Genomic DNA, 25256 nt, shown 5'->3' on the forward strand with positions numbered 1-25256 from the left:
GTACACCAAATCCAGTTCTGATTTAAATTTGTAATACAGTAATTAAATAAAACATGTTCTCCTTAAAAGAAGAAAATTGGTGCCATCTGAGAAAACAAAACATATGAAATTATTGGTCGGTACAATGGATAGAACAATTATTTTCAAATATATGAACTGTCAAGCTCAGTGATCAGATTCCTAGAGATAACCTGTGAGGTCAGATGCTGACCCTCTGCCCCTGCAAGGTTTCACCAAACAAGTGATAGAAATCATCTATACTGTGGTAGTCAGAATATATGTGTGTATAATTGGTGGGTTGTGTCGCAAGAGCTGTCCTGTGTGTGGCCCTGCTCCACTTGGAATGATTCCTGCCCCAGCAGTTGCAACCAATGTACTCAAAAGAGACTACTGTATGAAAAGAAGATACAAATATAAATTATAATATTACAACATGTTGAAATGTATAGGGCTTGTGTTTGAGTGCGTTTTATGGGTTACATATTTGCTGTGTGTCTAAGAATGAAGGTATAGATGTAGGACAGATATGAGTGAATGATGTGTGTGTGAGAGAGAGAGAGAGAGAGAGAGAGAGAGAGAGAGAGAGAGAGAGAGAGAGAGAGTTTGTTTTATGGGTAATATATTTGATGAGTGCCTGACAATGAAGGTATGGATGAAGGACAGATATGGGTGAGTGATTGTAGGTTTAGAAAGAGGTTTGTCTCCTTCTTAGTACAATTTTGTTTCCTCTTGAGGTGGGAATACTGCATGTTATGGCTGGCAAGATGAGATGTGGGCAGTTTTTACATTGTTGGAAGGGAACGGGTGTCATGTGTGTGGTTTGGTTCAAGTGTATGTAATCCTAATATTCCCTTCCTTGCAGAAGTCTTCACCCAGTGTGCGGAACATAAAATATGGTCATAAATTTACTAGTAGCACCTTTACAGTCATAAATTGTGTTTTTCAGACAGCACCCCAATGTGGAGACATTCAAATCCAATCCAATCAGAAATCATGAATCGCCCAAGTCCTAAAGTTAGTAAAAATTGTAAGAGTAAAAGTGCACTGGCAGTATTGGGGGAGAACATGGCGGCCAGCGGCTAGCGGGTCGTGCGAGGCTCCAAGGGGTCAGGATGGTTTTTATCATTTTTCACAGCGTTTAATGGATTGTTTTTGCTTTTGAAAAGTCGTGGAAATGTGTGAAGATACGCTGGTCTATTTGAAAAAACGAAATTCAAAGACTGATAGCGCATTAACCTTTGGAGGGTGAAAGTCGGGTGAACGTCGGAGGTCGGAGGACGGAGGACCTAGGACGGAGGTCGAAGGACGGCGAAAAGAAACAAGTTTACCTCGTTTATCTTGCTTGTGAAGGCAGGTGTGGAGGTCAGGAATTATATTGCCACCGCGCATTTCTGTCACGTTTCAGATTGCAATACAGTTTCAATCTAAGTTTTTGGCAACATTCTTTACCGGTAAGGAGGAGGCAGTGGGGACTGTTACCGCTTCCAACACGGCAGCACCGCAGCACTGGCAGACGCGGGTGAAAAACAAGGCGAGAGCCATAGTGTGCAGCTGGACCGGTGGTCACGGGCGGCTCGTGGGGTGCATCGAGGACAAAAGGCAGCAACAAGACTTCCTGTACACAGCGGGAGAGGCAGAGGAGGTGGACTCAAACCCCCACAATCCACCAGTATAGCATTGGGAAGCGGAGGACAAGGAGAGCTGCCAGACGATTTGGCTATGAGGTAGTATCAACTTCAACAGCAAACAGTGAGTCCAAACTGTGGGCATTTGGGGAATCCAGGAGGCTGGTCAGAAAGAGGCTCTCTTAGGAAAAATAATAGAGAACCAGCAGGCATTAAAACAATACCGCGGTATGCCCTAAGATGTATAGGAAGTATAGGCAGGAAATCGTTGGATCAATTAAAACCTGCTGAATTGGGTATTTCAAGCTACAAGACTACTACCACTTGCGAGGTTTTGAACACCAAGAATCAAATAAAATTAGTAAAAATTAAATCTGGGGGCAAGAAGAAGGCGAAGGTGCCAACACATAACCAAACAACAGCATATTTTATGCCTTCACTAAAAGATTATTTCAAAGTAATACCTAGTACACTGATATTAAAACCCATAGATCATATGTCTACACATAAAGAGACTGACTCTAGCAGTTCCAATTCTGGTATGTTACTTCAATTTCCTGAGGGTGTATTAAGTCCCAAAAGGTACCAGCCATTAGTAGGCACGTCAGCAGAAGAGGGGTCAGAAGACCTTCTGATATTAGATAAAAATGGCGATAAAAATGGTGATACATTAATTTTGAATGAGGATGGGACCTTTTTAAAGGAGAGCCAGATTTTGGATAAGGAACAGGAGCACAATGAAATGTCAAAAGAGGACACATCAAGTCCATCTCTGCCTCGGTCAGCTGTAGATCTTTTACAGTCCCTTTCGGAGGAAGTGAGACGCAGCTTTCAAGTGTCTGAAAAAAATCAAGCAGAAATAAAGATTTTCTGTGAGAAAATGGAAAACAAGTTGGATGCTTTGTCAGCGAGAGCCGCAGCTTTAGAAAACACAATGGTGAAGTTAACAGTAAAAGCAGATGAGAATGCAAAGGATCTTACCAGATTAAAATAACGCGAAATTGGCATACAGGATAAGGTGGAATCTATCGAGAACTCCCAACGAAGAAATAATTTTCGGTTACTTAAAGTCCCCGAGGGAGTTGAAGGAGGTAATATAAAAGATTTCGTAGTTAAATTAATTAAGGAAACAACTAAATTTATTGTTTAGAGCAAGCTCTTGCCACTGACATTTAGAGGGTGCACTGAGATCCTTTCAGACTAAGTCCAAATAAATCTAGGCCTAGAAAAATGTTGGTCCACTTCTTAACCTATAACTTAATAGATGAAATACTGAATAAAGCATTGAAGTTGAATGTATTAAGTACGGAAGGTGTTTCATTTCAAATCCGATCTGATGTCTCCTCAATAACAACGTCCAAACAGTGGGAGCTGGGAAAACTACTAGATCCCTTTAGGCAACTAGGTGCAACAGCACAGAGTTCCCGTCCACACTAAAAGTGATGTTTAATAATAAAATGAACGTATTTAGGCGGGTGGAGGAGGCACAAACTTTTTTGCAGACTATTTCAGGCCAAGGTAGTGAATTATAGGCTCACCAGTCTAATTAGTCTTTTCTGCTTTAAAATCTTTAAAACCTTTAGGGTTTTTTTTTTAATAAATGCTGGGCTAACTAGGAGAAGATTTGTGAATTTTCATAAAAAGCACTAGCTAGAAATTACATTAAGAGCCCAAAACATTTCAACGTCTTGACCAATGAGAGGGAAGCCTCAAAGGCCAGGGGAGGGCCATAAGGAAAAGAGTGGGGGTTCTCCAGGGGAGCACAGGGGTGGGTGAACGGCGGGGGGGATGGGCACTGGGTGGAGAGCATAAGGGTAAAAAAAAAAAAGTCCAATTCGCCAAAACAAATCTTACAAGCGACTCACTATCCAAATAAAGAGAAATGACTAAGGCCTCAGTTGACCAAGCAACAGACTTAAGGTTGATGTCATGGCACCTAAATGGGCTAAGGGTAAAGCATAGGAGAGAGAGGATATTCCAATAGTTGAAAGATATCCCAGAACAAATTCATATTTTTCAGGAAAACCTTACCGATAAAGAAATGATAAGTGTATGCAAAACCAAAAGCTGGATCCAGGAAGTAATTTGTACCACACAACAGGTAACAACAAAGGGGGTGGCTATAATCATAAAAAGAAATCCCGCTTCATCAGTGGAAGGTGTTAAAGCTGACTAAATGGGAAGACGGGCTATAGCTAAAATAAGATTTTATACACATAAATTCACAGTAGTAGGCTGTTATGGCCTATACTTAGACGATTCAGCCCCTTTAAAAGATCTATTCGCTGAGCTACTGTCTTTTTCAGACCCTTTAATACTGGCAGGGGACTTTAATTTAGTCTTAGCCCCGGTATTGGACAGGTCTCTAAACAGCAGAATATCTCAGAATTGTAAAATGAGATCTTTAGTGAAAAACACAATGAAATATCTTGGATGGATAGATATTTGGAGAGAAAGAATGGGAACTAGGAGAGGGTACACTTTCCATAATAAAAAACATGGACATAAGTCTAGACTGGATTTCTTCTTACTCAGCAAGGAGTTGAGAGAGTGGATGAAAGATACAAAGCATTTAGGGAGACATTTATCCAATCACATGGCTGTTAGTAACTCTGAAACTCCCAAATAAAATCAATACAAGATGGACCTTAGATCGAGCCATTTTATTAGAGGAGGAAGTAATTGAAAGTTGAATAACAGATACAAAGAACTACTTTCTAATTAACATGGAAAGTACCTCCATAGAAACAGTATGGGATGCTTATAAAGCCTTTTTAAGAGGGCGCATAACCTCAATCCAAATCTTCAGACAGAAGAAATACAAAGCAGCAGTAGAAGAATTAGAACATGAAATTCAGAAGCTAGAGAATGAGCCTACTCCCCAGGTTGAGGTCTTGCAATCTCTCAAATCAGATCTGTAAGGGGTGCTAGATGCTAGGCTGAGAAAGAGGTGGGAGGCGAGCAAGTTGGCCCATTTTGAATACGGGAAAGGGTGTGGGAAGCTCTTAGCTTGGAAAACAAGAACTAGCTAAAGCCAGCATAAAAGAAGTAGTCTGTGATAACACAGGAAATTTAAGTGAGAGCCCTGCAGATATTGAAGAAACTTTCTGACAGCACTTCAACAAAGTTTACCGAGAAGATCTAACCCCACAGGTTAAGATGATAGAAGCATGGCTCGAACACTTTACTTAAAAAAAAATCAGTAATGAGATGTCCAACAATCTTAATAGACCAATAAGTCAGACATAAATTAAGAAGGCAATAGAGTCAGGAAAAAAGGCAAGGCGTCAGGACCTACCGGCCGAGCTGTACAGATCAGTGGGCGAGGTCCTCATTCCAGTATTGGATAAACTATTTTCCCATATTTTTGAAAGGGGTGGGAAAATGCCCCCCTCGTGGGATGAGGCCATGGTTGCCCTAATTTTAAAACCATCTAAGTCGCCTTGACAGTGTGATTCGTACAGACCAATCTCTCTGCTGAGTCTGGATTATAAAATCTTTGCCAAGATTTTAGCAGAGAGATTGAATGGAATTATAACTGGTTTGCTACTTGAAGATCAAAAGGGATTTGTCATAGGGAGAGGCATTCAATATCTAACATATAATCTAATAGGGGCCATAGATATGGCAACACTATATAAAATCCCAATGGTCATAATTACGCTTGACGCTACCAAGGCATTTGACCATGTTAATTGGACCAATCTAACTCATGTATTGAATAAATGTAACCTGGGGCAAAAAGTTTGAAGAGCAGTTTTATCGATTTATCAAACCCCAACAGCCAGAATACTTATAAATGGCAACCTCTCCTCTCCTATAGCAGTTCAAAGAGGGACAAGACAAGGATGTCCTCTTTCACCTTTGCTTTTCAATTTGTATATAGAGCCGCTTGCAGAAAGCATTAAAAGGTAAGAGGGTATACTTCCTTTTAAATGTATAAACTGGGGAAAAAAAGTATCATTATATGCCGACGATATGATGGTGTATACCTCTGACTTAGCGACGGCTATCCCGATCATATACAGTTTAACAGAGCAATTCGGTTGTATCTCGGGTTATGGGAGCAATCAGTCTAAAACTGGGTGCATGGCCTGGAATTTAAACTGCTGCTCCCCTATAGTGAATAGGGAAATAAGGTATGTAAGTATCAGAATTACCCAGGACATTAATGATATAGTGGACACAAATCTGTGTAGAGTTGACAAAGAAATCTCTGATTCTTTAAAAAGCTGGGCATACCTACCCCTGACACTAATAGGGAGAGTCAACCTTGCTAAAATGATGCTTTTACCAAAACTTATTTTTCTATTTCAAAATATACCATTAGCTTATAAAGATGAAGGTTTAAGGAAAACACAAGCAAAAATAAACTCCTTTATATGGGCTTCCAAAGGAATTAGAATTTCGTATAAAAAGCTTCGGAGAAAGAAGAATAAGGGAGGTCTATGTGCATGGTCCTCTTTTATGAGGTCAGGGAAAATGCTCATGGGTGAACCAAACACTTTGGATGTAGGAAAAATGTATAGGGGAATGCTGCAAGATGTAGAAGGAGGAGACGATGCTTATTTGTACAAATTTGTCGATCCTTGCTTTTTTAAAAAGGTTTGTCTGAAATCTCTAAAAGACCTTGCCAATACGTGGTATAAAATGAGGAAGCTCCTAAAGATCAGCTATTGCCAGGCTCACCTGAATGGACTAAAGATGTGTTAACAACACCATTGAAATCAGCCGGGATAACTTCATGGGACCAACTAATTCCTGATGGCCGTCTGTTATCATGGGAAGACTTGAGGGAAATCACAGATAATCAACTATCCAAGTTTAATTATTTACAAATAAAAACTTGGTCCCAAGCAACTGTTATAACAGTCGGCCACAAGAATGATCCAGAAATGGCTTTAAGAAAGATACAACGGAATAAAAAAGAGGTGGCAAACCTGTATTGGCTCCTGATTGATCTTGCAGATGGTGATTTCACCCTTCCATCGCAGCTGTGGGGCGAGTGCCTGCCGGGTTCCAGTACAGAACCAATATGGCAAGTATCTTATAATCTACTATATTCCACAGTACAAGCTGCAAATTTAAGAAGAAATCATATTCTTTCTCTCCACAGAGTATACTGGTCTCCCTCTAAGCTTTCTAAGTTTGCGAAGGGAGCGATTCCACGCTGCCCAAAGGGACAGCAGGAAAAAGCAGATGATGAGCACATGTTCATAAGTTGTCCTATGTTATACCAATTCTGGGGTTCTATTATCAGAGGTATGGAAGACATACTTGATTTTGATTTCCAGGTGAGCACCTCTTTAGTATTCTTTGGTATTTCTCCGAGCTATGAATTATTATCTTTAGATAAAAATAAGTTGTGTTTTTACCTCATTTTACTTGCTCGGAGAGAAATTTGTAAATGCTGGATAAAATTTATTCCCCCGACATTTTTAGATTGGATAAACTCCATCAAGTACATAAAGAAATTAGATAAGGCTATATGGGAAAAGAATAATAAGAAAAATACAGAGTTCTGGCTACCATGTGAGGTCTGGCTGGGTAATTTATAAAAGTCAGGGCATACATGTCCAATGATTATGCCTTTAAATAGGAATACTTTACCGCTCTGGTCAGTTCGGGGGGTCAATCAGAAAGAAGAGCTGAACAGACCAAATACGAGAGGTTCTGTGTAAAGTGCCTCCATTTAGACCAGAGCTCTCTTGCTGGTGCTAATCAACTGGGGGGCCGCAGAGTAAATCGAAGTGGATTTGGATATATCTAATGGCGTATGAGGTCAATTAATTTTTTTAAAAGAAGAGTAAACATGCACATGTAGATTTAATCATGAGAACGTTTTTCCTTGTGAGTAGACCCTTGTATGTATGCATATTTGTCTGTATCTGCTACCACTGTTAGTGAGTATTTTGAGCTACACTGTGTGTCTGCTACTACTACTTGTAAGTGGTCTGTCTATACTGTGAGTGTGTGCTATCTCTGCTAGCTAGTGGCTTTCTCTCATCTATGTGTTTGTGTCTGCTACAGCTGCCAGTGAGTGACTTTCTATAAAGTGTATGTGTTTGTGTATGTGTGTGTGTGCATGTGTGTGTGTGTGTGCGCTGGCTCTTTCAGTGAGTGGCTTTATTCACTTTGTGTGTGTGTCTGCTACTACTGCTAGTGAGTGGCTTGCTCTACACTGTGTGTGCCTGCTACTACAGCTAGTGAGTCACTTGCTCTGCTCTGTGCATGTGTTTTTGTGTGTCTGCCATCACTGATAGTGGGTGGCTTGCTCTACATTACGCCTGTGTTGGGAGGCCTATTGAAAAAAGCTACCTATGGTCAGAGGCATGCCAGAGGCTTATCATTGTGTTTTTTTTATGTGGTGCTAAGTTATTTTCAGCAAATTTCACCATAGGATGATGGAGACAGCTACAGCTGCCTCAACACCGTAATAACCATGGCGGGTACACACCTGCTCCTATGTACCAAACCAATAGTGGGCCTTACAGTGGGAGGGTGATTCTCAGCAGGACCTGGGGGAGGACACACATACCAGAAGCAGGATAAGATATGCAAAGCCCCAGTTTGGCTCTCTGTCTCTTCCAAATCATATATGTCAATATTTTCTACAAATGTGATTGATCCTGCATTTATCAATGAAGACATGAAGAGTCAACTATATATTGACAGAACGTTTAAATATTTTGTTTCACTTTTTGCTACTCAAGACTACTTAACTATATATATGTTTATAACAGGTATTTGACCTTGTCCCCAATCTGTGAGCTCTTTAGTCATACATATCATATCACTGCTACTATCTCCTAGGTGTGAAGGCAACCCCAAATCAAACATAATGACAATACACAGCAATCCAAAGAGTTTAGATAATGCAGAAAAATAAAGTTATTTTCCTCATCTGCCTAGTGCAGTTACAGAACTGTGCTCTGGTTCTATTGCACACTTAGAGATGTGAAATGATTTTCAAGGTTCATTCAAATAGAATCTTCATTAGTACTGGGCAGTATAATGTCAATTAATGTTGTCTAACTTTTTTATCTCCCCTCTTAATATATGAAGAACTTTAAGTTGGCTAATACAACTAGCCTTTCCACCCCATATAAAGTGAAAGTTGAATAACTTAATCCTCACTGCCGCGTTTAAATAAACCCATGAAAATATCCAACACCCACAAAATGTAATAGAAATACATGACAGAATTGTGTGTGTATGCTGTGTCTCAGAATGGATAACACCAGTGATGAGAGTGCAAACAAATGCACATAAAAACACTTTGTTTAAAACTAGCACAGGTCAGGCAGAATCAAAAACTCTCGATTTTTACATAAATGCTGTGTAGCTCACTGCATAGCAGTTATGGAGATAAACAAGGATCACTCATGACCAGACTAAAGTGCATAGAAAAAAGACCATTATTGATAATGAAGTAGCTTACATGAAGGATATCGTTTCTTCCATCTTTTGTCCTTTCGATTCCATGTTTAAGGAAAATGAATATTTATGGGAATGGTTGATTGTTTGTTTATATTTTCAATTGTTTCTTTAAGGGGGAAGATGTGTTATGACTTGTCATGGTTGCTATGCATCCACTCGATAGTTCCCAGTTGCCTGCTGCTCAGCCAGTGTGTGTATGAGGTCACGGAATGTTGATGAGTGCCTTGTTGGTGGAATGTCAGTTGGTGAGAGTGGGCTGAGCAGCAAGGATGCTGCTCCTGGTGGGGCCTTACCTTAAACTTAGAACCTGAAACTAAGTGCTATCTCCTTAAATAAACCCATGTGACCTGTCCACCAAGGAGATATCTTTATTTACAACAGTTTCATGGTGTAAAAAATGAAACTGCACAGCACAGGTATTCCTGCTACAGAGACATCTTAATTCAAACATTGCCCTGAAGACATTCTTCAGACCCAGACATAGTACTGAAAGTGTACTCCTTGGTTTCTCGGGCAGATGACTGTGCACACTAATTAGTGTTCATGCTGTCTATACCTTGTATCCGACACTATGGACCATTCCCTAATACCACAGGGCTATGTGAAAATCAAAACATGACTTGATAGTTTACGTGAATACTACATAATCACTTATAGAGTTTCATTAGGCTTCATTATTTCCCAGGTAGTCCATCCAACTTGTTGAGTGCATTAGGACGCCCTTCTTCCTATTTTATCAGGTCAATTTATTATATAGGAACTAGTAGAAATTAGGCTTGATTGATACACACCCTTACTACAGTCCGTTAGTATCAATAAACACACAATTCTTTTAATGCTTGACTACACATTCAAACCCTTGGAAAGGGATACTTTCTGCAACAATTTTCCATTCTTAAAGGACAGCACACATTATCCCCATTATGTATCATATGTATAGTTAAGTACTGCGTTTCATAGTAAGAAAAGGATTATTTAATATATCTAAGTCAATCAGAAGTTTAGATATTAGTATAACATGTGCCTATGAGCCACTAATTGAGAGGAGAGTAAGGTCTGTTCTCAATATAACTGTAAAGTATTGGAGTCCCGTTATATGCTCTTTACTAATGAAGCTTTTGCACAGTTCACATTCAGTAAAGATCAATTTATCAAGATGACTCAGTTACAGTATTGTAAAGACCAACTATTCAGACCTTTATTTATTTCAATTATTTGTTTTGGCTCCAATGATGATTTTATGAGAGAAAAACCATGTTAATATTAGTCTAAATTTCTGTATCTGTACTGCATATTTCCCCTCTTCTTTCAGAAACAAAAGTCTGGGGACATCTATTTGCATACTCTATCACTATGCAGTGCAACGCTAAAATATTGTTATTAAAATATGGCCTGATGTAAAAATGGTGTCCTAAATATTGTCCACATAAATATCACCCCATTAGACTTAATATTTAAAAAATCCATACCGTGTCTGGAAGCATTTGACATCCCCTAAATAGGAGAAGGTGTATGATTGTCAAGGCTAGATATAAATGCGCAACTGCAAAATGAGGTACTGTTGTCTCTGCACTGTCTGTAGAAGAGGTTATCTTAGTAGGTATAGTGTTATTATATTTTTATATAACGTAAACATTTCACCATCCATGTCATGGTACTCATCTCTTTTAAGTTTCTTTAAGTTCTTATCTTTAATATCAACTGGTATTCTATTCCAAGAAAACCTCAATTTGAATTATGTTATTTCTGTGGCTTCCATATAATGTAGATTTTTAACCTCACCCTGTAAGATTTCTATTTCAGATTGTAGTTACACTCTTTTCACTCGCCATCTTTTATAAGTCAATTTATTATATTACTTGACTGTTATAACAATGCCAATCATATTACATGATGTGCAAAAGTTATTTTTCTTTCACTTTAATATCCATCTTGCCAATTTTGTTTTCCATCTCCATGGACTCACAAAGGGACATCCAGTTTTAAACTGACAATGTGAAGTGTACAGTAAGTGGTCTCAAGATGGTTAGGGTAGAAACATGATACCCTAATGTAGCCTCAAGAGAACAATATTTTGATCTTAGCAATGTTCCAGTCTAGTGTCTTTATATATACCCTATCCCTCTGGTTGAACTTTCCAAGTCTCTGTCAAGGTGAAAACCTAAGCTTCCACTGTTCTGTAGATATCATTGAGTACCGAAGTTGGGTCAAACATATAGCACAGGTGGTTAAAAAGTCTGGTAACTGCCATTGGGAACATTTCAGCAGAATTCAAACCCAATTACTGAAGACAACTCAGAATTCAGCAATTCATATTATATCCAGCCTGGCAGAAAAGACAACATGTCCTTTTTCATTCCAGTCTCAAAGTGGTGGGAAAAAAGATGTCCCCGTGTTTGTCGTAAAGAGTGGAGCTTTGTTTCTCTATGCAAATGATACAGCAATCGGGGATTCCCTTTGGATTGGACATATGTTTCCTTACTAAGCTCTGAATTTAAAGTTTTGGTATGGCTGTGCACCGATAAGGCTTCTAATTCTGTGGTACTTCTCTTGTTAAATGCACGATATCAATTTACACATGTTGTTATCAATCCTTGCATACCCAAACTTATGTGATAGGGAACTTTCTCTGCGTAAATTAGAGGACAAATGGATCTGTAATTTAGGACTTTATCAGAAGGTCGTAATCAAGACACCTTTGTATTAACATTATGTATATATGCATTCTTAACAATATACTTAGAATGATATAAGATAACACTTGTGAGGATTTCTGTTACATTAACCTGTTTTTTCAGTAAGTTATCAGTATTATGACGTTTCTTTGTAGGCCATTCCATCCTTCTAACACTATTTCTGTCTTTAAATGGTGAGAAAGTGTTGGTTGTACTGCAAATGTTTTTGATAAAATCCAAACAGCTTGCATTCTTGTTTTTGATTAATGTGCTTTTATCGAAGATAATATATAGTGTCCGATTCTCTGAAGTACTTGGTGTTTTTTTGCTTAGCATCACTTGATAACATGCACGCTTCCTATTTTTCAGACTTGTGGTAATGAAGCAATCTGTGCCATTTAATATGTTCATTTGCATCTTTCTTGATCAATATTATGTTCCAATTTGATGAGGAATAATTTAGTCTTGTTTTTCTGGATCCCTGTCTAGTTGTAGACTGATGAAGATTTATATAGATTTGCGACACCATAGATAATTTTCTTTTTCTTCTTCTTATCTTTGTGAGCGTAATCGCTCTTTGTATCTTTTATTACTTTCCACTTTACCCTTTGAAGAGTATACACATGTACTACATAGAATTAAAATCACACTTTGCGCCTGTTTACTTTGGGAATGATTCTGGATATTACGTGAATAATAAGGTCACATATAGTCAAAATTTCAATGATCCATTTTAAAATGGACGTCGGATAAACAACGTGTTTTTCATGACCATTCGGTCGTTGTGCTCTCATTGTGTTATGGTATCATTTATACTGTTTGGAGAATCCTATTTTGATAATCTAGATATGAGCATTCAAAATGACTGGAAACTATTGAATAGGGCGGACGGAAGTAGAATTGGTTTCCCATGCTTGTACAGCTTTTTCCTTTCGGGCCGCTCTAGTTGTTCTCTCTGACTCTAGTATTTAAGGAGGGGTGGAGGTGTGCTCTGATTGACATTACCCAGTAGAATCCCACGTTGATCTGATGCCGGAACCAGATACGGGTAAGACGCATGCGTGGGAATATGGAAATTCACTGAGTTTGCTTGTGGACTTTTCCTTGAGCTTTCTGAAATACCCGTTACTATAGAATGTGGGGATGTGGGAATTGTTCCATGCTTCTGTTATATTGCCATTCTCACAATATTGGTTTTAGGCACACACTTACTATCAAATGTGCTGCGGGGGTGAGGGGGTTCTCAGTCTTGTTACTTGGGATTGGACTATTATATTTCATACTAAACCTTTTATTTTCCAGTTAGTACCCCGTGTACTGTCAATCACTGTTGGATATCTGACTGTATACAGCTTTTTATCACACTTGAGAAGTACGATTCCATGGCGGTTTATGGCTCTTAACAGACATGTTTGTGTTGGTCTATTTGTGTGGCCGTTTCCCCTTACTTCACTTCTTTTGTCATGTGTACTGTGACGACCATACTGAAATCTAGTTACACGAGTCAAGGTGGGCATCCTGTGTATATACAACCCTCATTGGATACTTGTTTGTTTATCGCTCTGTACTGCACTTATTATATATGAATTTATGGCAGTATACAGCCTTTAATAGGCATGGCTGAAATGTTAGATTTGTGTGGCCATCCCTATCGATCTCTAATTCTTGGATTTATATGACTAATGTGGACAACCTTAAGATATATATTCCATATATGCATAACTGAAGTTAGTACTTTTACACCTATTTTACACTTTTTATTTCTTCTAGTTCCGGTCTAAGATGCGGATTATGGCTCTGTATCATTATTGTGTTTACAAACTACTCTCATTAAACAGGTATTTAACATGTGTTTGTGCTTCTTCTCCAATATAGGGTGTACTAATGTGTTTTTAATACATTTTCTTTTTGTTTGTGAGTTTGTTCTGTAGTGGGGATTCAGGTTCTTAATTCTGCTCACTATATTTTTGTCAGTTTATGTTTCACTTGTGTGTTAGGTAAAGTGTTTTTTCAATTAAATTGTTTCATTGCTATCACCTTAGGTGCATTAGTGGCTGTGTTCCTATCCTTTTCTTGACTCTTTTTAGGATTTTGGTGACTTTTTTTCTTTATTTACTTTGCATGTGTTTTATTGTTTGTAGCTCTTCAATGATGACCGCCAGTGTTCATATCTTTCCGAAATACCTGAATACAGAAGATAATCTACTAACACAGGTATGCCACGCATTTCTTTCTGTGGTCCTCTACCTGTTATAATTATTCTTGAGCTACATAGCCTTGGAGCAAGTGTTAGATTGGTAGTTATCAGGCAGTATTGTGCTTTGGATTACTGTTTTTCCTTGATGCTCTGATAGCATAGTGATGACATTTTTTCTTTACTCACAGCTTCTGGGTATTTTTATTGATGTATCAAACTGAAACTAACACTTAGATCGAGGAGCTTTTTACTTCTTGGATGGTAAGTGTTATGAGGTCTTCCTTTGTTAGAGCATGGAATGGGTTATAAGTGACATTGTGAGAAGACTGTTGTAAAGCTGTAACATGTTATTCTTTGAATTAACTGATAACAGTGTTACTTTTTACAATCCTTGATGAACTCTTTACTTCCGTTTTGGTTTTTCTTTGAGGAGCTACTTTTTGAATGACTTTACTATCATTACTAAAACAATTTTTTGGACATGTTTTGCTGCTCAGTCAAACATTCCTTAGCTAATATTGAGAACCTATATATGCACTCTTGAGGCTTTTTCCCCTTTTTCTTTTTTTATGTCTGCTCTTTTTAGATGTTTGTATTATAAATATTGTTGGTATAAAAAATGTATATAAAAAAAATCATGTGTTTTTTAAATTTTCTCTCTTGTAATGTAAGTTATGTTTGTATATGTTACAGCCCTGAAGAAGCCCGGATACGCGTGAAAGGCGTTGATTGATTTTTGCTATTCATCAAAAACACATGAAACAAAGGATCGAATTTATAAAGATAACCTCTTGTTTCATCTGTGCATGGTTGGCAATTGTGCCTTTACCCTATTACAAGCGCTTTTTGTTGCCTCTCAGATCTTTTTGCCCTATACCCGAACTTCTGTTCAGCTAAAATTGTCTCCAGGATATGAGACACATTATATGACATTCAGGATGGATGTGAGGCTGTGTTTTGGGTTTTACATATGTCTGGAATGTAATGTCATAGCAGAAAAACAAAGGTACTAAGTAAGGCCACAAGGTCCTCGGGTAGCATAGGCTAACACTACTAGGAGCGGTATTGATCAAAGAACCAACAAACAAATTAAGGTATCCCCAGGAGGGACATCCTGCGCAATTAATGCAGGGACAAAAGGTTGCAATGATCTCACATTTATTAACTGCATAAATGGAGAATCACAATTTTACAGGGTGTAGATCAGGTGCTCACACAAAGTAGTGAAGGTGCGTGAAGTGAAGGTTTGGTGACATTTAAAAATACATCACATTGACAACAAAACATCAAAACTCCAATTAATTCAATGCAATGTGGGAGTTTTGGTTGTGGAAGGAAGTCGACGGCGTTTCGATCTCATTTGTTAGAGCTCATCATCAGGACAACAAGAGTGTGAGCGGAAGAATAATGCGCCAGACAGGTCGAAGGCACATAAAACCAGGAGAGTAACTACCATCATGGGCATCCGTCTGATCGGTCTGGTTGGAATCTGGAAACGAGGCATGTGGGATAAGTCAATGCACGTCCTCTCAGGTCGGGAGCGTGGGGTTAGTAAACCACTGGTGGTTAGATTCTGGAAAACGAGGCGCGTGGGATCAGTCACGGCACGTCTTCACAGCTAGGGAGCGTCCGGTGAGTCAAACACTGTCACCCGACGCTCCATAGCTGAGAGGACGTGCCGTGACTGATCCCACCAGTGGTTTACTAACCCCACGCTCCCGACCTGAGAGGACATGCATTGACTTATCCCACGCGACTCGTTTCCAGATTCCAACCAGACCTATCAGACGGATGCCCATGTTATGCAAGATGATATATCTGTACACAATGTTCTGATATGCAACCTATTGCTGCATAATCTTGTCAGCACACTCCCTGTCAGGCTTTTGTATTCTTCCTGCATTCCCGTCCCTACTGTTGTTCCTACATTTGACCTCTGATCACATTCGCTTTGTCTCCTGCCTGGAAGCATTTAATCTCCTCCAACCAAGTGGATGTGTATATTTGTTAGGGCTAGATATATATCTGAGCCAGTGCAAGATGAGGCAATTGCTGCCTCAGCATTGTCTTTACAAGATTGACTCTTTGTAGGTATGATGTTATAATATTTTTGATAATGACGTCGCCCCACGTTGGGTGCCAATTTGAGGTTCTGGACTTTTAAGAGTCCAGAGGTGTCAGGGAAACAACACCCGAAGACCCCTGAGTTCCTCCTGTCTCGGTGCACAAATAACAGAGACATGGGCTTCTCGATGGCGGCGTCAAAGACCAAGGTTTATTTACTGCAGGGATACAGAAATCATAGGAACCACACAGAGGCAGAATCTACAAGACTGTTTCAATTGCATTAAGTGGGTTGCTTCTTAAATACAAGAAAAATGTCTTGGGGCAACATTACACGAATATTTCTCATGCCTAACCCGGTATCCCAAACAGATAATAAATAAATATCAAACAATGATTAGTTGTGGGTTTTCGGTATTCAATCAGGTCCTCTCGACAGTTTTTCATTCTCTACTTGATCCTCCCCATCATAAAAATCGTAACCTCCCCATTGTAAAAGCCCAGAAAGAAAGGAGCAGAGCCAGGTGCAAAGGATTGAAATGTAGGATAAGAGGTGTTTATGGATCATAAATGGGCAGGGCAATCGTCTTCGGCCTTTCAGTCAGGACAACGGACACGAGAACCAGTATAGCAGGACTGGCCTCAGGCAAGGGAGGCAGCTTGATTCTGCCTAGTCATGTAGCGTCAGCCTTTCTCGGGGCTCGAGCTTACGTGTCCTTAACAAGGTGACTCTGCCGGGGTCATCGTCCGTTCATTGACTATGTGAGGGCAAGAAACAAGATGGATGCCGTAACTAAAATGGATGCCGTGACTTTTAGAGAGAATGCCCTAGTTTCCAGTGAATTCGTGCTAGTTGCGCAGCGAAAACACTGTCACGTATACAATGGATCGTTTGCGGTTCATTGGTACCAAAATCGTGTCAGTACTATGATACCGAATTCACGGGTTCGGATCGCTACAGAACCTCAGACCGTCCTTTTGCCCTTACATAGGCAACAACTCTCTCTATGTCAGAGTCCAGTTCTATATTCATCAGGTCACTGATATGTTGTTGTAGCATTACTCTATCCCGTGGCGTATCTCTGAAAACAGGTGGTCTTCTTACGCATGATGAAACCCAAACGCTACATAAGGCAGGGCCACACTGAATAATGAGACAGCACGAGAATAAAAATACTAACGTAACACCAATGACCATTAGAACCTTCCACCCCCATGCAGATAACAGGTTCCAGAACCATCCCATTAGTGACCAGTCACCTTCCTCTACGTGAATGGTGTCGGAGATTTTGTGTAACTTAGAGATGGCCTTGTATACTGTTGGCGCATTATCTGGGATAAAAACGCAGCAACTTGATTGGATCATTTTGCATACCCCACCTCGATCCGCAAGTAATACGTCAAGAACCATACGGTTCTGTAACGTCATGAGGCGATCTGCTTGAAGCTCAGCTGTCAGGTTACTAAGGGCACCTGTAGTTTCAATAATGGTGGATTCAACTACTCGTGTTAGTTGACGCAGGTTTCTACTGTTGACCATAGGCCCCCAGAACGGGAGGAAACCTTTGAAAAAGTCTCCTGCTTCTTGGCCAGCAGTATCCTCTTTACTGAATACACCTCTCACAACTCTTGTTTTGTGATAGTCCGGTGCAGCAGTGTATGTCGGAGGTAACAGTTGAGCGATATAACATGAACCTGAGAAGTCAGCGGGCAGCCATGTATATGCTCTGTCTTGACAAACAAAATAGGTACCCTTAGCGGCTAAGAATGCAGAGGAAGATTGTGACGGGAACATGTATGTTTCAATGCAGTCACTCTTCCCCAGTCGAGCCTTCGGATTCCTCCCATTCCCTTGCAAACAGACCTGACCTTGGTGGGGTACGACCAAGATCGGAGTTGAGCTCTTACGTTTGTTCTCACCCAGAGTAATGCCATATTCTGTAATGTTCCACCCCATGTAAACTCGCAACTCATCCTTGGGAATGTACGGAGTATTAGTGACATCTCTCACCATATCAGTGATTCCTTTTACCAAGGCTCTATTAGCAGAGTTATACCGGGTGGAACGCGGAGGTCGTGGAGGGTAGGTTTCTAGAGCATTGGCGAACATGGTCTGAAATGCCCAGAATGATCCATTATAACTGAAAGGCAGAACCAAATAAGGGATGCCCTTGTCCATGGTATGTGGTATCAGGCCACATACCCAGCAGTTTGTTGTGTTAACCACTAGTTGATGTTGATGCAAGAGCTGAATGAAAGTGTTATTTATAAACTCAGAGCGTCGAGCTTGCTCGTGAGCAGGAAAAGGGTGGAAAGAGTGAATAGTACCAATAGTTGGGGAAACAGAAATATGGGGAGATACTGTGGACGTAACAGGTGCAAAGATCAATTTGATTTGATTTTGATTTGATTTTATAATTTTATATCGCGCTGAATCACCCCTGGGGGTATCTCTGCGCTAGCAACAGCGAACTAGTCAGGAAGCTAGAAAAGATGAGTCTTCATTAGTTTCCTAAAGTGAGAAAGAGGCATTTCCATACGAAGAAAGAGGGGAAGACTGTTCCAAAAAATAGGTGCCAGATATGAGAAAGCCTTGCCACCTGAACAAGCTTTCTTAATTCTAGGAACAGAGAGCAGTTTCTGCGAACCCGATCTGAGGGAGGATATAGGGTGATACATTACCAATTTCTTAACGAGATAGTGAGGGCTAAGTTCATTTATAGCCTTAAAAATCATGCAACCAATTTTGAAATGCACTCTTTTCCTAATTGATAGCCAATGTAATTCCCGCAAAAGGGGCTGTGAAGGAGTCCTGGCTGGTGAGTCAGTAACTAGACGAGCAGCCGTGTTCTGAACAACCTGCAATTTGTCCAAAGAGGCGGCATGAGCAGAGAAAAGAAGAGCATTGCAATAATCTATCTTGCTCATTAGTAATGCTTGAATTAAAGTCTTCCTGGTTGAAATAGGAAGCAATGGAAAAACTCTTCTAAGTAAACTTAGGATGTGATAGCAAGACCCTACAATGGTGTTAACGTGGGTTTGCATCGTGAGTTTTTTATCAAGCTTAATGCCTAAGTTTTTGACTACCTCTTTAGGAGCAGGGGGGTTTACCCAGCTCCTCAGGCCACCATCTAGGTGTCCAACAGATGTCTGCACCTCCGAATAATAGGATCTCAGACTTCTCAGAGTTTAACTGGAGATAGTTGGTTTTCATCCAGGCGGCAATAGCCATCATGCCTTGAGAGAAGATGGTATGTGTGTCGGATCTCGTTTTATCGAAGGTGAGGAGGAGCTGGGTATCGTCTGCATAGGAAATGGGGTTGAACCCCAGGTCTCTCATCAGTTTAGCCAGAGGAGTCACATAGATGTTAAATAAGGTAGGACTCAAACATGAGCCCTGCGGGACGCCTCTGGTAACCTGTGTGGGAGTCGATGTAAAGGGCCCCATTGCCACTGCCTGAGTACGGTTAGACAGAAAATTAGTCAGCCAACTAAGTGCAGATCCCTCCACACCAATCTCCTGGAGTCTTTGTAGGAGGATTTGATGGGAAATGGTGTCAAATGCTGCTGATAGGTCAAGCAGCACCAGAAGTGCCGCTTGACCTTGGTCCAGAGCCATTCTGATATTATCCACAACCTCCACCAGAGCCGTTTCAGTGCTATGTTTAGCACGAAAGCCTGACTGAGAGACGTCCAGAGCCTTACAAGACTCGAGAAAAGCAGATAGATGTTTATTGACGTACTTCTCCGCTATCTTGCTCTGTAGAGGGAGCAGCGAAATAGGACGATAGTTTGATACTTCCTCCGGGGAAATGTTAGAGTTCTTACTAATAGGAATGATCTGAGCATGTTTCGATTTTAGAGGAAGAGTCGCAGATTTCAAAGAAGCGTTGACTATCGAGCAAACTGGGGGTGCCAGCAGGGCCGCAAAGCGGGAAGAGATTTTAGCAGGTAAAATATCCAGTGGGGATCCAGATCTAGTGCATTCCAAAAGAATTTGCACTTCAGTGACAGAGATAGGGGGGAAAATAGTCAAACGAGGTCCCTCAGTAGTAAGTTGTGGCATAATTTCTGCAGCGCTAGAAGCAAAAGTATTGGATGAGGTAATATTATGATAAATCTTCTCTATCTTTTGAACAAAAAAGGAGGAGATATTGTCACATAGCGACTGGGAGAAGCTATCCTTAGTCTGGCAGGATTTGGGGTTTATAAAATCATGTACAATTTGGAAAAGTAGCCTTACATTATTACCCGCCTGCTCCAAAGTTGCTGCAATATGGGATTTACGGGCTAATTTGACATTTTTATGGTAATTTGTCATAGCTGCTTTATACAAGATTTTAGCATGTTCGTCGTGTGAGCGGCGCCATGACCGCTCCAGTTTTTTACAGGCGCTTTTCTCAGCACGCAAATCCGACGTATACCAGCCAGAGGCAGAGCTTTTAGGTGAAAATCTGAGGCGTTTGAAAGGAATTACTTTATTCAATAAATTACTAACTCTCAGATTAAAAAGGTCGAGCTGTTCATCCACATCCTCTAACGTGCTGTCCCACTCTGAGAATAGTAGGGAAAAATGGTTGGCAGTTAATTTATGCCAGGATCGGTAATAGCGTGTATTAGAGGTATTTGACACCGGGACAGGGTCCATAGGCCCCAACACTTGAAAATGTATCATAGAGTGATCGGACCAAGTAAGCGGTATCGTTTCACCACATTTAATATCCAAAGTGTTGGAGAGAATGAGGTCCAGGGTATGCCCAGCAGTATGTGTGGGGGCAATATTAATAGTCTCTAGACCCCCTGCAGCTCGATCCTGTAAGCATAGGGTAGCCTCTTGGTTAGAGGCATCTTCACTATGGATGTTAAAGTCCCCAAGTAGGATAAATTTACGTGTAGTAATAAGATAGGGGGAGATAAATTCAAGTAGCTGATTAGTGAAATTTAATATAGAGCCAGGCGGTCTGTACACTAATGCGCCTTTCCAGATACATCGTGTAGAGAGGTCTAGTCTGAACACAATGCATTCGAATGCTTCCGTACCCAGCTGATCAAGAATGGTAACAGCCAGTGCTTCTTTATGAATTATGGCTATGCCTCCACCTATTTTACCTATTCTGTCACGCCTAAGAATGCGATAGCCTTCTGGTAAGGCTAGAGCAATGGCCGGGGTGGAAGATGGTTTGAGCCAGGTCTCAGTTATAAAACTAATGGCGGGCTTCTGGTCGGTGAGAATATCCCATATGTATGTGGAATGTCTAGGCAGGGACCTAACATTGACTAAGATGCAGTGCCATGCTTGGGGCTGCCCACCTGGAGGCGGATGGCTGATAGACTCTGACCTCATGGAGTTAAGTAGGCAGACACAGTCAGGTAGAGGAGGTAGTGTAATAGGACAATAACAATGCTTGCATTGAAACTTACATTGCAGACATGAGAATTGTAGCATAGGCCCTTACAACTCACCCTATTTAAGGATTTCAACTGCTCACGTGTGTATATCCGTGTGGGAATCTTAGTAGGACTGGATGACTGCAAACATTCAGGATGTCTAGCGACTGGCGGCGTCCTGGCGCGGACGGGCGCAGACGGGCTTGCCTCTGGCGCGCCTCTGGCGCGCCATCGGCGCGCCCGCTGCGCGCGTGCGCTGCGCGCTGGCATGGGCGTGATTTTAAAGCCCCCACCGAGCGACCGCTAGAGCGCAAACAAAAATGGCGCCGTAGAATGGACTTATCCCACAAGAATCCCCAAAGACACGCAAAATAGCGTGGCGTGTATGCAAATTTTATAGTGCGAGTAAGTGAAATCAGAGCAGAGGTAAAGTTCAAGTTCCACAGTACTTTCGCCCAAAATCACAAAGAAAATACAGAACACATACATTTAAGAATTCCTGCCCTCTTCCTAACGCGAGGGAGGAAAGAATAAAAACGTTAAAAAGAAATGCTGTCTAATGTTAGCAGCTACGGACGTTCCAGTCCAGCAAGCACAGTTTCATTCAACGAGTCAGCTGTTGCGCTGCGCGCTGGCATGGGCGTGATTTTAAAGCCCCCACCGAGCGACCGCTAGAGCGCAAACAAAAATGGCGCCGTAGAATGGACTTATCCCACAAGAATCCCCAAAGACACGCAAAATAGCGTGGCGTGTATGCAAGTTTTATAATGCGAGTAAGTGAAATCAGAGCAGAGGTAAAGTTCAAGTTCCACAGTACTTTCGCCCAAAATCACAAAGAAAATACAGAACACATACATTTAAGAATTCCTGCCCTCTTCCTAACACGAGGGAGGAAAGAATAAAAACGTTAAAAAGAAATGCTGTCTAATGTTAGCAGCTACGGACGTTCCTGTCCAGCAAGCACAGTTTCATTCAACGAGTCAGCTGTTGCGCTGTGCGCTGGCATGGGCGTGATTTTAAAGCCCCCACCGAGCGACCGCTAGAGCGCAAACAAAAATGGCGCCGTAGAATGGACTTATCCCACAAGAATCCCCAAAGACACGCAAAATAGCGTGGCGTGTATGCAAATTTTATAGTGCGAGTAAGTGAAATCAGAGCAGAGGTAAAGTTCAAGTTCCACAGTACTTTCGCCCAAAATCACAAAGAAAATACAGAACACATACATTTAAGAATTCCTGCCCTCTTCCTAACGCGAGGGAGGAAAGAATAAAAACGTTAAAAAGAAATGCTGTCTAATGTTAGCAGCTACGGACGTTCCTGTCCAGCAAGCACAGTTTCATTCAACGAGTCAGCTGTTGCGCTGCGCGCTGGCATGGGCGTGATTTTAAAGCCCCCACCGAGCGACCGCTAGAGCGCAAACAAAAATGGCGCCGTAGAATGGACTTATCCCACAAGAATCCCCAAAGACACGCAAAATAGCGTGGCGTGTATGCAAATTTTATAGTGCGAGTAAGTGAAATCAGAGCAGAGGTAAAGTTCAAGTTCCACAGTACTTTCGCCCAAAATCACAAAGAAAATACAGAACACATACATTTAAGAATTCCTGCCCTCTTCCTAACGCGAGGGAGGAAAGAATAAAAACGCTAAAAAGAAATGCTGTCTAATGTTAGCAGCTACGGACGTTCCTGTCCAGCAAGCACAGTTTCATTCAACGAGTCAGCTGTTGCGCTGCGCGCTGGCATGGGCGTGATTTTAAAGCCCCCACCGAGCGACCGCTAGAGCGCAAACAAAAATGGCGCCGTAGAATGGACTTATCCCACAAGAATCCCCAAAGACACGCAAAATAGCGTGGCGTGTATGCAAATTTTATAGTGCGAGTAAGTGAAATCAGAGCAGAGGTAAAGTTCAAGTTCCACAGTACTTTCGCCCAAAATCACAAAGAAAATACAGAACACATACATTTAAGAATTCCTGCCCTCTTCCTAACGCGAGGGAGGAAAGAATAAAAACGTTAAAAAGAAATGCTGTCTAATGTTAGCAGCTACGGACGTTCCTGTCCAGCAAGCACAGTTTCATTCAACGAGTCAGCTGTTGCGCTGCGCGCTGGCATGGGCGTGATTTTAAAGCCCCCACCGAGCGACCGCTAGAGCGCAAACAAAAATGGCGCCGTAGAATGGACTTATCCCACAAGAATCCCCAAAGACACGCAAAATAGCGTGGCGTGTATGCAAATTTTATAGTGCGAGTAAGTGAAATCAGAGCAGAGGTAAAGTTCAAGTTCCACAGTACTTTTGCCCAAAATCACAAAGAAAATACAGAACACATACATTTAAGAATTCCTGCCCTCTTCCTAACGCGAGGGAGGAAAGAATAAAAACGCAAAAAAGAAATGCTGTCTAATGTTAGCAGCTACGGACGTTCCTGTCCAGCAAGCACAGTTTCATTCAACGAGTCAGCTGTTGCGCTGCGCGCTGGCATGGGCGTGATTTTAAAGCCCCCACCGAGCGACCGCTAGAGCGCAAACAAAAATGGCGCCGTAGAATGGACTTATCCCACAAGAATCCCCAATGACACGCAAAATAGCGTGGCGTGTATGCAAATTTTACAGTGCGAGTAAGTGAAATCAGAGCAGAGGTAAAGTTCAAGTTCCACAGTACTTTCGCCCAAAATCACAAAGAAAATACAGAACACATACATTTAAGAATTCCTGCCCTCTTCCTAACGCGAGGGAGGAAAGAATAAAAACGTTAAAAAGAAATGCTGTCTAATGTTAGCAGCTACGGACGTTCCTGTCCAGCAAGCACAGTTTCATTCAACGAGTCAGCTGTTGAATACCAAAAATAATTCCGCCTACTAGAGTTATAAAAACAATCAGAAGTGTTAGGGCACATTGCATTAGGAAACATTTACTATACAATATGTCATATAATTTTGTCTTGTGCACATTTATGACTTTAACCCGTCGTAATTCAGGAAGCTCCATCTTCTACAACCGTTCGCAACGGATGGTTTGTACCTGTTAGAAACTTACCTCTGTTTATCCTGGGAGTTCCCAAGACAAACAGAAGAAACTGACCTAATGTCTGATTCCCTGTAAATTAAAACAAGGCACACGTTACGACCCTACGGTAACCCAGATGGCAAGGTGAAATAAATAAAAATAAAAAAATAAAAAATTCTAGCAAACTTCCTGATTGACTGGAATGTAGTATGATCAAAACAGTTTTACAGTAGACAATAGAGCTAAAGGCAGTGCATCTGGCCAAGATAGACCAGTGGAAGCTTGAATTTTCGCAAGTTTCAGTTTCAGGGTACCATTGTACCCTTCCACCAAACCTGCTGACTGTGGATGATTCGCACTGTGGAATTTGTGTACAATCCCTAGACCTGTACACACATTCTTCATAACTTTCCCTACAAACTCACTTCCGTTGTCTGACCAAACAATCCGTGGCATACCATACCTAGGGAAGTATTCTTTGAGGAGGATTTTGGCAGTGGACATGGCAGTGTTATCCTTTAATGGGTATGCCTCAATCCATCTTGAAAAGGCACATACTACCACTAGGACATACTTAAGATTGTTACACCTGTCCATGTGGATATAGTCCAATTGAATCACTTCAAAGGGACAAGAAGGGGGAGCAAAATGACCAGTTGGGGTTGGGGTTCCCTTGCCAGGATTATGCATCAGGCATACCATGCAGTTTTTCACCACTCTTTCCGCACACTTAGTAATTCCATCGTTCTTCCATACTGGAGCTAACATTTTACAGATCCCTTTCGAACTGATGTGCGCCGCTCCATGTGCCATCGTGACTACTGCAAGTACATACGCATTGGGTAACATCCAACGTTGCTGCTCAG

The 25256-nt window shown here is 41.1% G+C and overlaps 1 long non-coding RNA gene across 1 annotated transcript in view; it reads left to right on the forward strand.

The window, feature by feature from the left end:
• The window catches only part of LOC146862907 (uncharacterized), a 542829-nt gene that overhangs the window by 504889 nt on the left and 12684 nt on the right, over window positions 1–25256 (forward strand). Inside the window, exons 5-7 of the long non-coding RNA XR_014978196.1 lie at window positions 13511–13578; window positions 13882–13954; window positions 14126–14198. This is a non-coding gene — a long non-coding RNA (uncharacterized LOC146862907). The remainder of the gene's footprint in view (window positions 1–13510; window positions 13579–13881; window positions 13955–14125; window positions 14199–25256) is intronic.

Source organism: Triturus cristatus, chromosome 2_2 (genome assembly GCF_964204655.1).
Source record: "Triturus cristatus chromosome 2_2, aTriCri1.1, whole genome shotgun sequence".
NCBI lineage: Eukaryota > Metazoa > Chordata > Amphibia > Caudata > Salamandridae > Triturus > Triturus cristatus.